Source organism: Gymnoscopelus braueri, assembly GCF_963280865.1.
Source record: "Gymnoscopelus braueri genome assembly, chromosome: 15".
In the NCBI taxonomy this organism is placed as follows: domain Eukaryota; kingdom Metazoa; phylum Chordata; class Actinopteri; order Myctophiformes; family Myctophidae; genus Gymnoscopelus; species Gymnoscopelus braueri.
In genome coordinates, this window is record NC_137620.1 from 50,764,580 (window position 1) to 50,778,039 (window position 13,460).

Here is a 13,460-nt window from a genome sequence, read left to right on the forward strand (position 1 = left end):
TTTGAGAACCAAAGGCCTATTTGCACCAGTAACAGAAGACGTACCCCACATGTATATATGTTTTTACTCCAGTAAAAGTAGCAATACCACAATATAGAAATACTCTGTTACAAGTAAAAGTGCTCTATTGAAAATGTACTCGAGTAAAAGTATAACAGTATTGACATCAAAATATACTTAAGTACCAAAAGTAAATATACTCATCATGCAGAATGTCACATTTCACAAGTTTTCAAAATGCATAAAAACTATTTGGAAATGGTAGATCTACAAGCTCACAACATGCTTTCAGATCAGCTATTTTCAAAAGATTTAGTTTTTCCATATTTTTCTTATCATTATGTTTATATACAGTATTTATTATTTATTTTCTATGTATTAAAACGGTCATAAAAGTCCTTAAATGGTCACTTTATAAATGTGCAGATACCCTGTTTTACACACACACACACACACACACACACACACACACACACACACACACACACACACACACACACACACACACACACACACACACACACACACACACACACACACTAATACTGTAGGTTGGTTTGTTTACTGTTGAGGGATAAAACTATGTTGCACATTAATTAAAACTAGAAAATCATCTGATGTGTCATTTTATATTTTAGCGTTGGCTGTTGAAAAACTGCAGATATATCTGCTGTGAACAGATCTACAAGCTCACAGCGCTGCAAGCTTGTACATCTGCTATTTTTGAACAGTTTTGTAAAATCTTGACATAACTACTGGTTAGAACTAAAGACATTATAGAACAGGCCTCAGCTAGTCATCAGGCACAGTGCTGTAGTACCACACGTGGCCACTAGTTTCTCAGTGCTTCAGAAATCTCCTCTGTTCACTATGTGTTTCCCAACCACTGGCTCCAGACCCATGTTTGGGTCACAGACACATTTTTATGGGTCACGCGGTAAAGATCCCTTTTCTAAAAATGAAATAAAATAAATGATAAAAACATAAAATAAAAGGAACAATCTAACATTTGTCAAAAGAATTGAAACACATTTTCAAAAAGAAAGAAATAGTGATTGCTATACATTTAACAAACTTTTAAGAAATTGTGAAAATAGCCGATCTACAAGCTCATAATAGCTGATCTACAAGCTCACAATCTACAAGATTGTAGATCAGCTACTTTCACAAAAAGAATTAGAGCTTAAGTAGTTTATTCATAATGTATTTGTGTACATTTGGTCCCAGGAACAAATGTGTCTTTTTCTGTTGTCAGGCAGATTTCATTTTTTTCTTTTTCTTAAAAAAATAATAATGAATGCCTTCAACAGACAAGAGTGTTGCACTGTGAGCTTGTAGATCGGCTATTTTCACTATTCTTTTTTTGCTTCAGTGCTGACATTATTACCACTGAGCTAATAGAGCATGCCTGCTTGCTCAGGGGAGAAATTGAATCTTGACCATCAGGTCAAAATTCGTGTCAGATCCTGTGTCTAGGTGAGACATGACCTTTGACCTCGATCTAAATGTCTCAATAGAACAGCAGGGAGACCAAATACAACCACCCCAATGATATAAGTTATATTGTACTAACATACTCTACCATACAGAATGTATAAGTTATATTGTATTAACATACTCTACCATACAGATTATATAAGTTATATTGTATTAACATACTCTACCATACAGATTATATAAGTTATATTGTATTAACATACTCTACCATACAGATTATATAAGTTATATTGTATTAACATACTCTACCATACAGATTGTATAAGTTATATTGTATTAACATACTCTACCATACAGATTATATAAGTTATATTGTATTAACATACTCTACCATACAGATTGTATAAGTTATATTGTATTAACATACTCTACCATACAGATTATATAAGTTATATTGTATTAACATACTCTACCATACAGATTATATAAGTTATATTGTATTAACATACTCTACCATACAGATTATATAAGTTATATTGTATTAACATACTCTACCATACAGATTATATAAGTTATATTGTATTAACATACTCTACCATACAGAATGTATAAGTTATATTGTATTAACATACTCTACCATACAGATTGTACAAGTTATACTGTATTAACATACTCTACCATACAGATTATATAAGTTATATTGTATTAACATACTCTACCATACAGATTATATAAGTTATATTGTATTAACATACTCTACCATACAGATTGGACACATTTAAATTGGATTTATTTAAAAAAAAAAGAAGCTGCATAGTCATTTAAAAGGAAGGGTTTTGGACATCATTCTGATGAGACAGTATTCCATAATACTTACATAATAATATTAGTATTTATATTATTAATAATAATAATAATATACATACTTGCTTGTAACTGCTGATGTCAGCTGAAGCTTGATGACTTGATGTAGAGATTGGTGGTTATTTATTACTGCCACCTGCTGGTGAACAGGAGAACCGACATCAATAAGCAGACAGCTGGACACAGCATCAGCCAACATCACAACAAATACACAACAAATACACAATAAATACACAATAAATACACAACAAATACACAATAAATACACAATAAATACACAATAAATACACATTAAATACACAATAAATACACAATAAATACACACAACCAGTGCTGTTTGTTTGTACAGGTGAAAAAGCAGTGGATGAAAGTGTTTCTATTTTTTTCGTGCCCGCTCCATTGTCCAATTCTTCATTTCCAGATTCCGATATCAACTATTTGTTACTATTGATACCCATTTGATTTATTTTCCACCATAATTAATGTCAGGTATGACATCATCACATACAGTATGACATCATCACATACAGTATCTCCTGTTGTTGTGGAATGAACACATTGGGCCTGATTCACTAAGCTGTTTACGGCCATATTTTTGAACGTAAAGGACTTTTTACGCAACTTCCCACATTACAGTCTGATTATTCATTCATCTCTTTCTATCGCTTAATTTAGCGCTCTTTCTCACGTCTATATGCTGACTTACATGTTTTAGAATGCTTTATTCTTCATGCTAAATCAATTATAATAGTGCCCAACCTCAAATAAAATATGTATGTAATCTGCCCAACATTTGTCAACGCATATAAAAAATAAAGAAAAAAGATGTCAACGATCTATTGCTTCTATGCATAATAGAGACATGAAGCAAATTCAACCACTTTTTATTTCTTTTCAGTTAACGCATTTAGAGATGAATTATTAGTTCCCGGCCCTCCACGTGTTTGACGTTTCTCCAGGTTTTGCCACAGTTTGGGCTTTACGTTTCATGACAACTCCAGTCCAGCTATTCATTTATAATAGTTATCACACTATTCATTTATAATAGTTATCACACTATTCATTTATAATAGTTATCACACTATTCATTTATAATAGTTATCACACTATTCATTTATAATAGTTATCACACTATTCATTTATAATAGTTATCACACTATTCATTTATAATAGTTATCACACTATTCATTTATAATAGTTATCACACTATTCATTTATAATAGTTATCACACTATTCATTTATAATAGTTTACACTATTCATTTATAATAGTTATCACACTATTCATTTATAATATTGATCACACTATATTGATCACACTAATAATTTATGATATTATTAATTAATAATATTGATCACATCAGTGACACATGAACGCTGTCTTACATCTGATGAGGATACAGTATGGATGAAATCTAGCTGTGTGTCCATCACTCCATTTACAACTCTGATGTAGAACAGGCCGATAGAATCGGGGGGGGGGGGGGGGGGGGTGGGGGTGACATCTCTAATTCCATGCACACACACACACACCCACACACACCCACCCACCCACCCACCCACCCCCACACACACACACACACACACACACACACACACACACACACACACACACACACACACACACACACACACACACACACACACACACACACACACACACACACACACACACACACACACACACATAATAATAGACATTATTCTCAGTGTATTGTTGCTGTCAGGTAGAATCCTTCCTTTTTTAATATTGTAAAAAAATGGTAAATGCCTAAAATGTTAAATACCTCAAGAACTGTAAAGTAGTTGAGTAAATGTACTTAGTTACTTCACACCTGTGGTTGTGGGCTACCCTGTCACAATCATGACTCATGACGACACAGACACAGCCTGGAGATAAAGATACAGATGTTTATCTTATCTTATCTTTAAGACATTTAGTCACTTAGAGGATTTAACATGATGTAAACCTACAGAACATGACGACACAACCAGAGCTTCTCAACCCGTCTCCCTGACCAGGGGGTCCAGGGCTTTGTCTGTCTGTCTGTCTGTCTGTCTGTCTGTCTGTCTGTCTGTCTGTCTGTCTGCCTGTCTGTCTGTCTGTCTGTCTGTCTGTCTGTCTGTCTGTCTGTCTGTCTGTCTGTCTGTCTGTCTGGGGGTCCTCGTCCTTCATCCATTAAAGCAGTGGTTCTCAACCAGTGGTCCTTGAGGGGGTTCCAGGGGGTCCTTGGGGGGGGTTTCAGGGGGTCCTTGGGGGGGTTTCAGGGGTCCTTCAGAGGGTTCCAGGGGGTCCCCAGCCAAATGGACCCTCACAGATCCATCAGAGTGACAGAGAGTTGCTATAAACAGTATAAATGTAAATAACAGTATTTATATCATTTATAAACAGTATAAATGTAAATAACAGTATTTATATCGTTTCATATCTTACCTCTATGAAGGTTTTAAAAAGCCTCCAGAATGAACTGATTGATTGATTGATGTACTTTTATTTAGTAAGACATGAGAATCACAGTACATGACAGTACAAATTCACAATACAAGGTCTACTAAACTGGAACTCTACTACACTACAACACACTACTATACAGAATGTCATACAATCAGCTTTCAGGTTACTGGTATGAAGAGAGAAAAAATATATATACAAAAGAGGAAAATGAAGGAGGGGGGGGGGTGGGGGGGGGGTAGGTTAAGACTTAGACAGGGGCCATTTTCGAATTGCAGCCTCCTGAAGGTGTATCTTTAGGGCAGTTTTGAAAGTGAGTAGGGTTTTACACTCCTTTACTCCTTTTGGTAGGGCATTCCACATTTTTGTTGAATAGCATGAGAACGAGTTCATTCCCTTAGTTGAGCCAAATCTGGGTTGAACATGATTTGTGGAGCTGCCTCTGGTGTTATGATCATGGACTTCATTAACATTTTGGAAGTATTTTGACAAATACAGGGGGATCCCAATGTTGTGGTGTATCTTGAAGACCAGGCCCATAGCAAGTTGCTGTACTCTGTCCTCAACCCTAAGCCATCCAATCCTAGCAAAATGAGCAGGGGTTAGATGGGTTCTGTGATTGAGGCCAAGAAGTAGCCTTACAAGTTTGTTTTGGGATGTTTGGAGCCTTGTTTTTAAGGCCTTGGAGGTGTTGTGATACCATGAAGTGCATGCATAATCATAATGACCTTGTATGAGGGCCCCTGCAAGAATCTTCAGAGTATTCTTACTGACTAGACGATCAATCCTCCACAAGTAGCGTGTTGTTTGGTTGACATTTTTGATCACTTTTTCAGCGTTTTTGTTACCAGAGAGGTTTGCCCATAGACATATAAAGGTAGACGCCTCATTCGGCTCTGAAGCGTTTGTATCACGGGCGCGCTTCCTGCTTCCGCAGGGCTGCCGTGTGCGTCACAGACGCGGATGTTCGGTAGGCCAATCAGAGGCAGGTGGGGGCGGGTCTTTTTGTAACCCAGCTTTTAACCCTTTAAGAGGCAGCAGCTGTGCGCAGCATCTAGTTAGTTGGAACTTGGCAAACTCCACACTCTATTTGTGAAATTCAAATAAGAGACATGGTCCTTTTTCATATCAAGGTCCATTATTTATTCAGCATTTGAGTCACGGAACACCGTTTGATAAGCTTTAGCCTCTCACACCCAAAACGTAGAATATGTTATCGTTTGATAAGATGTTGTCAAAATAACAATTGTTTACGTTCTCTAATTGTGTACTTGTTTAGTAAGTAATGCAGATGTTTAACAATTTGACTCTTGACAGTGTGAAATGTTATACTCAAGATTTAAAGATCTATAAGGGTCCATTTGGTTATCAACTCTCCATCATTTAGCTGGGTACCACCTGGAACCCCCCCAAGGACCACTGGTGGTTCCCGGACCACTGGTTGAGAACCATTGCACTGACAAGTCCCGGAAAAGACGCACTGTGATTGGCCAGTAGTCAACGCACTGTGAGCGCTGTGATTGGCCAGTAGTCACTTTGAGTGACAGGTTCCCTGCGGAAGACGGAAGTGCCGCCGTGTATTGCGATACAAGTCGCCACAATGAACTGCAGAGGCCAATGAGGTATCTAGGTTTCTAATATCTATGGGTTTGCCTCCAAGATGGAGCCCAGGTAGGTAATTTCATCCTTTCTTTTGATGACATCATCACCCACTTTGATCGTGAAACTCTCTGCCTTGCTAAGGTTAGGACTGGACCCAAAGAGGATGGATTCAGTTTTACCCAGGTGTAGTGAAAGTTTGTTGTCAGAGAGCCAGATGCAGATCTTGTTGAGTTCAGAGCTGAGAGTTTTCTCAACCTGCAGCCTGTCCCTGTCCGAGACTAGCAGGGCCGAGTCATCTGCGAACAGGAACAGTTTGCAGTCGCAGGCTGATGACATGTCATTCACATATATCAGGAACAGTAAAGGTCCTATACTTCCTTGTGGGACACCACAAGTCACAGGGAGGGGGGGGGACTGGGTGCCGTTTACTTCCACCACTTGCTCCCTCCCTTCCAGGTAGGATCTCATCCAGTTCACTGACGTATCATCAAAACCTATTGCTTTGAGCTTATTGATCATAATTGGGTGATTAACGGTGTCAAAGGCCTTCTGGAGGTCCAGCATGACCATGCCGCAATATTTGCCATTGTCGACATCTTGTTTGATAGAGTCGTTCAAATAGAGAAGGCATGTGTCAGTGGAGTGGTTTGTTCTGAAACCAGATTGGAATTTGTAGATTAGATTTTTTTCGGCAAGATACTTATCGACCTGTTCATAGACTATTTTTTCCATGACTTTCGAGATGGAGCTAAGAATAGAAATAGGGCGGTAGTTGCCAGGGTCTAATTTGTTTCCTTTTTTGTACAGAGGGGTCACCCTTGCTTTTTTGAAATCGTTAGGGACCCGTCCCTGTATGATGGAGAGGTTTATTATGTGGGTAATGATTGGAGCAATGGAGGCGGCCGAGTCTTTTAGAAATTTGGCGGGGATATTGTCGAGGCCTGTGGCTCTGTGTTGATGAAGAGCACTCAATTTTTTAAACACCTCTTCTGTTTTCACAGGGGAGAGTCTAAAATCATCTTTGCGTACACCCTGTTTTTCGAACACGTGTGTTTGTTTACATGGTGACGTCATGGTGACGTAGGGGTTAAAATGCACCGTGGTCAGCCGGTCACGTGACTCCAGAGAGCTGCAGGTTGCCAGATCCAGGGTCTGGAGGACCCGTGTTGCCAGATTGTGTCGAGGGAAACAAGCAAGACAGAGTACAAATAAACAACAACAAAAAACAAGACCAATAGAAGCGACTACTGGGACGGACGCGCGCGCGCACGCACGTACACACACACACACACACACACACACACACACACACACACACACACACACACACACACACACACACACACACACACACACACACACACACACACACACACACACACACACACACACACACACACACACACACACACACACACACTTACTTCATTTTAACCAACCAGACATAGGGTAGGGTTGAGTGCAGGAGGTCATTATTAGCAGATGTGATTTAGATTTTTGATTTGATTTGATTAAGGATCTCCATTAGCTGGTGCCATAGCAACCAGCTAGTCTTCCTGCCAGGAATACTGTATGTTTGTTGTGTGGACCCCAAGGAAGATGGACCCCAGGAAGTTCCTGGGGTCCACACAACAAACATACAAAAACTATTATTACAGTTGCAAATACAAAATGATTAAATGTCAGTACTCAACACACAATACATAATGAAGCTAACAAATAAGATAGCAGAAAGTACATGTGAGCAAAGAAACAGAAACAAACTAAAAACAAAAATACTTTACAGTGTTAAATAAAATGTAAGATTATTTTTCAAAATAAATGCAGCAGAGGTTTTGAGGCAGTATATTTCAAAGAGTCAATGATCTATAAATAAAAGATGTTTTTTGGATCAGGTAATTCAAGCTGCATTACTGGAACCTCTAGTGTAATGATCATGCACAGTATTACTATAAACAATGTGTTTATGTATAAAAACAGGAGTTTTTCTGCTCATGACTGACTGATGACAGAACAGCACAAGTGTATTTAAAAGACAACCTGTTATCAACTTTAAGCCAAGACAGTCTGTGAGGAGACTTAAGTTACATAAATGACTACAATTGTAAAAAGATATGTATTTTAAATGAAAACCCTAACGTAGAGCCCTACTGGACCACTTGTCCTTCATATTTGTGTTTGACCTCCATATCCCAGTCATATAGTCCATGACAGGGCAGACACAAGAGGGACATAGTTTGGAGTAGGCAGCATATCCCAGGTCACCCAGCTGTTTAGATGTTGCTATTATAATATAATACCACCCAGAGATCTACCTGCCAACACTGATGTACCATATTTATTCAAAATGTAAATGTTCATCCAAATGAAGACCTAAGTATTTGTAGATCTCAACATACTGTAGTTTATGTTCCCCTAAATAAAATGCATGATCTGAGTTGTCAAATAATTGTAGTGGAGTAAAAGTTACTATCTTTGCCTCTGAGATGTAGTGGAGTAGAAGTAAAAGTACTGAAAACTGGAAAAACTCGAGTAAAGTAAAAAAAAAGACATTAAAATTATACTTAAGTACAGTAGGCTACTTGAGTAAATGTACTTAGTTACTTTACACCACTGCTGCCATCATAGTTTAAACCCAATCCAAGTAGTTTGATTTCTTTGTCCAGATTGTTAATGAATATTGCATAGTGTGTAGGGGAGAGACAATCCTCTTGCTTGACACTAGATGGCGCTGGGAACCACCCTCAGCAGTAATCATTAACTCAAACACATGCCTGGGGGGTATGTGCAGACCCCCCCCCCTGGGGTGGGGGGGGGGGGTCCCCAAATTACTCTGGTGTGTGTGTGGGGGGGGGGGGGGTACTCAGATGATCAGCTTAATGTGCAATATTGTTTTCTAACTCGAGTAAACAAACCAACATACAGTATTAAAGGTAGGAAAGTGATTTTTTTCTTTTGGTTAAACAGATTAAAGTTCTATATTGTGATAGTAAGCATTGCTACAGAGTGTTTGTTGGCTCACAGGGGTCTCTCCAGCTCATTCACTGCCAATCACGTAGATCTACGCGAACCTATTTAAAGCCGCCACGTGCCAATCGCGTAGATTTTTTAACTATTTTTTTTCCCAATTTGACCCAAAGACCAAGGAGATATGATTTATCAAAGATCTAGACTCCTATCCACTTCCTTGTTAACTTAAAACTTAAAAATTCTGTATCTCGGCTCCTGAGTACTTTATTTTTTTCAATGAAAAACTCTGGCACTGGCTAAAAAAATATGAAAATACCTCTGGCAGTTAATGGGTAAACACAATATAGTACATTTTCAGGTAGGTGACAACATTTGAGCCAATCAGGAGAAAGCATTGAAAATGCATTTTCTGTTTAATACAGAGCTGAGAGACATGGGAGACTCCTTATATGGACATATGGACAGCACACTCTATCTATAGTAACGAGTACTATCAGAACATAGACCCATTTTGCAATTATTTGAATAATTGCAAATCACTTACCCTACCTTTAATAAGTGTATCTAAAGTGACAATCTAAGGACTTTTAAGACCTTTTTAATACTCAAAACATCAAAAGTAATCAGCCAACTGTAATATGATCAAACGTGGGCCAAGCTGTGAAATAATACCTGAGAAAGAGGCAAAAAAATAGAAAATAGCTGACAAAAAAGCGCACAGCGTGGCGTTGTGAGCTTGTAGATCTGCTATTTTCACAATATGTATCTGTGGAACAGAGTCAAACTAAACGTAATGCCTCAACTCCTACAATTACAATGACTTGTCAGGGTGGGGGTCCCGGTCCCCAGTTCATATATGATTATATGATGTATATAAATATGTATTTATAGATCTGATAAAGACATATTTCATGTGTATGTGCTTGTTCATGTCTCCTGGTTGAACATCCTGGGTCCCTCAGGCAGGACCTGCAACACTTAGTTTTAGTTTGAAGGTTCTTACTGTAAGTCAACAAGATTAAGATTCAATATGTTTAGTTTCCTGGAAGCACTTTTAGCCGAGAATAATAAAAGCCCCAGTAGAGAGACCAGACCTTACAGTTAACTGATATAACAGTCTACACACCTTTTATTCTAATTCAAAAGCATCAAAAGTAGCAGATCTACAAGCTCGAAACGCGTCGCTTCCCACCGCGTTTCGAGCTTGTAGATCTGCTACTTTTGAGTGACGCTGTAGTGTGATTAAGTAGAGCGTTAATTTATGAAAAGAACACAAACAGTTAGAATATGTATTTAAGAGACGACATAACAGACTATATGACTATAGTAGCAGCATCACACGCTGTGTTCACCAGACCTGGGGTCAGCCTGCAGGGCCAGACCTGGGGTCAGCCTGCAGGGCCAGACCTGGGGTCAGCCTGCAGGAGGCGCTGTCTGTCGGTCTGTCGGTCCCTCTTCTCCTCCCCAGCCATTCAGGAACGCTTCAGATTTCAACCACCAGGGGCAACAGAGCAGGTCTGGACTTGCTAGCATTTGAACCAGCAGTGAATGGGGAAACTAACAAACATTGAATTACCTTTAATTCAACTGGTTTAAACATGTGCCGTGTAACTGTACAGGATCTGTACTTGTTGTAGGCTATTGCTCTCAGCCCCGGCGCCATCTTAGTTTTTTTTCATTTCATTTAGGCCTCCACGGCAGCCAGGAGAGTCCCGAAAGCGGGCTACTAAGTTAACAGTAGTTTTATTTATACAGTAACATGGCTTTTTTTGTAGTTGATTGTGTTAAATTCATTTAAAACGTATTGCTGTTGTCCACTGGATTACTTTTAGGCAATGTTGTTGTTCTACATAACTTATTTCAGAGGTTTATTACTACACAAGCAGCATAGTAAATTACCTAAACTTGAAATGCTGGATTCAAAGCCCTTCTGCCAATATTCTGTGCACTGACTGACAAGGAACAGGTACAGGAATGTAATCAGACTGGAAGCTTTGCTGGTCTAACCTATACACAAATCTACAACCAAATACCCCTATACACAAAATGCTACACACACACACACACACGCACACACACACACACACACACACACACACACACACACACACACACACACACACAAAATGCCTACAATTATTTATACTTTTAACTTATAAAGTGGTTTGTAAGTGTGTTGCCTACTAGGAATGTGTTCCTTCTGGGTCGGGCAGAACCAGGTCTCCTGGTCTTGCTTACCTGAGCACAGACAGCGCATGTTTTAAACGGGCGCGCCACGTTTTTGCGTCGTTGTGTTGGACATTTACCTTTACGCTCACGCTGCACCCACGTCGCTCTGGCCTGCCTGAAGCTCTCATTATGTTCAGCTCAGGCGCCTGGAAGCACTTTTAGGCGTCTTGGCGTTTCAGTCAAGAACAAAAGGCCAGTTGAAACGAGACCTTACAGTTGACTGATAAAACAGTCCACACACCTTTACATATTCTAATGCATGTTGTTGTAGATCCTCTTATAGTTGAACTCATTCAAACCAGGAAAACATCAGTCTGTGTCATTTTATATTTTAGCAATGGCTCTTCAAAACTAGCCCGGCCCCGCCCCTTCAAGGACCCCACCCCCCCCCCCCCTCAGGGGTGTGTATCTCTGAGAGTGTACATCTGGGGGCTTTTACAAGTCTGTTCCCATTGGCCCGTCGTCTCATAATCCACCTGTGATCATGTGGTTAGAATGTCTAGATGAAGACTCTGGTCTGTCTCTAATTCTATAGTTAAAGTGTTTTGTTTTTCACTTCTGGGATGAGCAACACCTGGAGGGACCGCATCGAAAACATTGGACCGCTTCCTCACTGTCATCTCTGACGCCCCCGAAGAGGACCCTGGACCCCAAGTTGGATAACACAACACTATAAATCACACCTCTTAAAGCCGATAGGCTGTATATACTCATTACATATTGTAAAGAAGGCCTCTTCTTTACTTTCTTCACAGGTGTTACCATTGACACTAATGAAGGCTCTGTTCCATTCTGGTTGTTACAATGATACTAATGAAGGCTCTGTTCCATTCTGGTTGTTACAATGATACTAATGAAGGCTCTGTTCCATTCTGGTTGTTACAATGATACTAATGAAGGCTCTGTTCCATTCTGGTTGTTACCTTGATACTAATGAAGGCTCTGTTCCATTCTGGTTGTTACAATGATACTAATGAAGGCTCTGTTCCATTCTGGTTGTTACAATGATACTAATGAAGGCTCTGTTCCATTCTGGTTGTTACAATGACACTAATGAAGGCTCTGTTCCATTCTGGTTGTTACAATGACACTAATGAAGGCTCTGTTCCATTCTGGTTGTTACAATGACACTAATGAAGGCTCTGTTCCATTCTGGTTGTTACAATGACACTAATGAAGGCTCTGTTCCATTCTGGTTGTTACAATGATACTAATGAAGGCTCTGTTCCATTCTGGTTGTTACAATGATACTAATGAAGGCTCTGTTCCATTCTGGTTGTTACAATGATACTAATGAAGGCTCTGTTCCATTCTGGTTGTTACAATGATACTAATGAAGGCTCTGTTCCATTCTGGTTGTTACAATGATACTAATGAAGGCTCTGTTCCATTCTGGTTGTTTTCCCGTAACCAGGCAACTATTCCACAAATCTCCGAAAGCTACAGAATATAGTCTGGAACTACAAAATCCGAACGCGGAAGCTGTTCATCTGTTCCGTCATTTCCGTTCACGAAAATAAATAAATATATATATATATATATATACTATATATATATATATATATATATATATATATATATATAAAAATATCTTTACATTTAATTTTTTTAATTTCCATTTCTGCTAAGCAGCACGCTACAAATGCTTAGATGATTTTGATCTATATTAGGATAGATTTGCGTGACTGTAAAGACTAAACAGAAGTGGGGAGAAGGCGGGTCATCCGCTTTATTGATTGTTCATGATCAGAGCTTCTATGACTGACAGACAGAGAGACTCTGAGACGTGTAGTCTCTCTGTCTGTCATAGAAGCTCTGGAGTCAGAGTCAGAGTGTTGACTCACTGGAAACACTCTGCTACACCAGAGGGTCTCAAAGTGTGGTTCAGGGACCCTCATGGGTCCTTG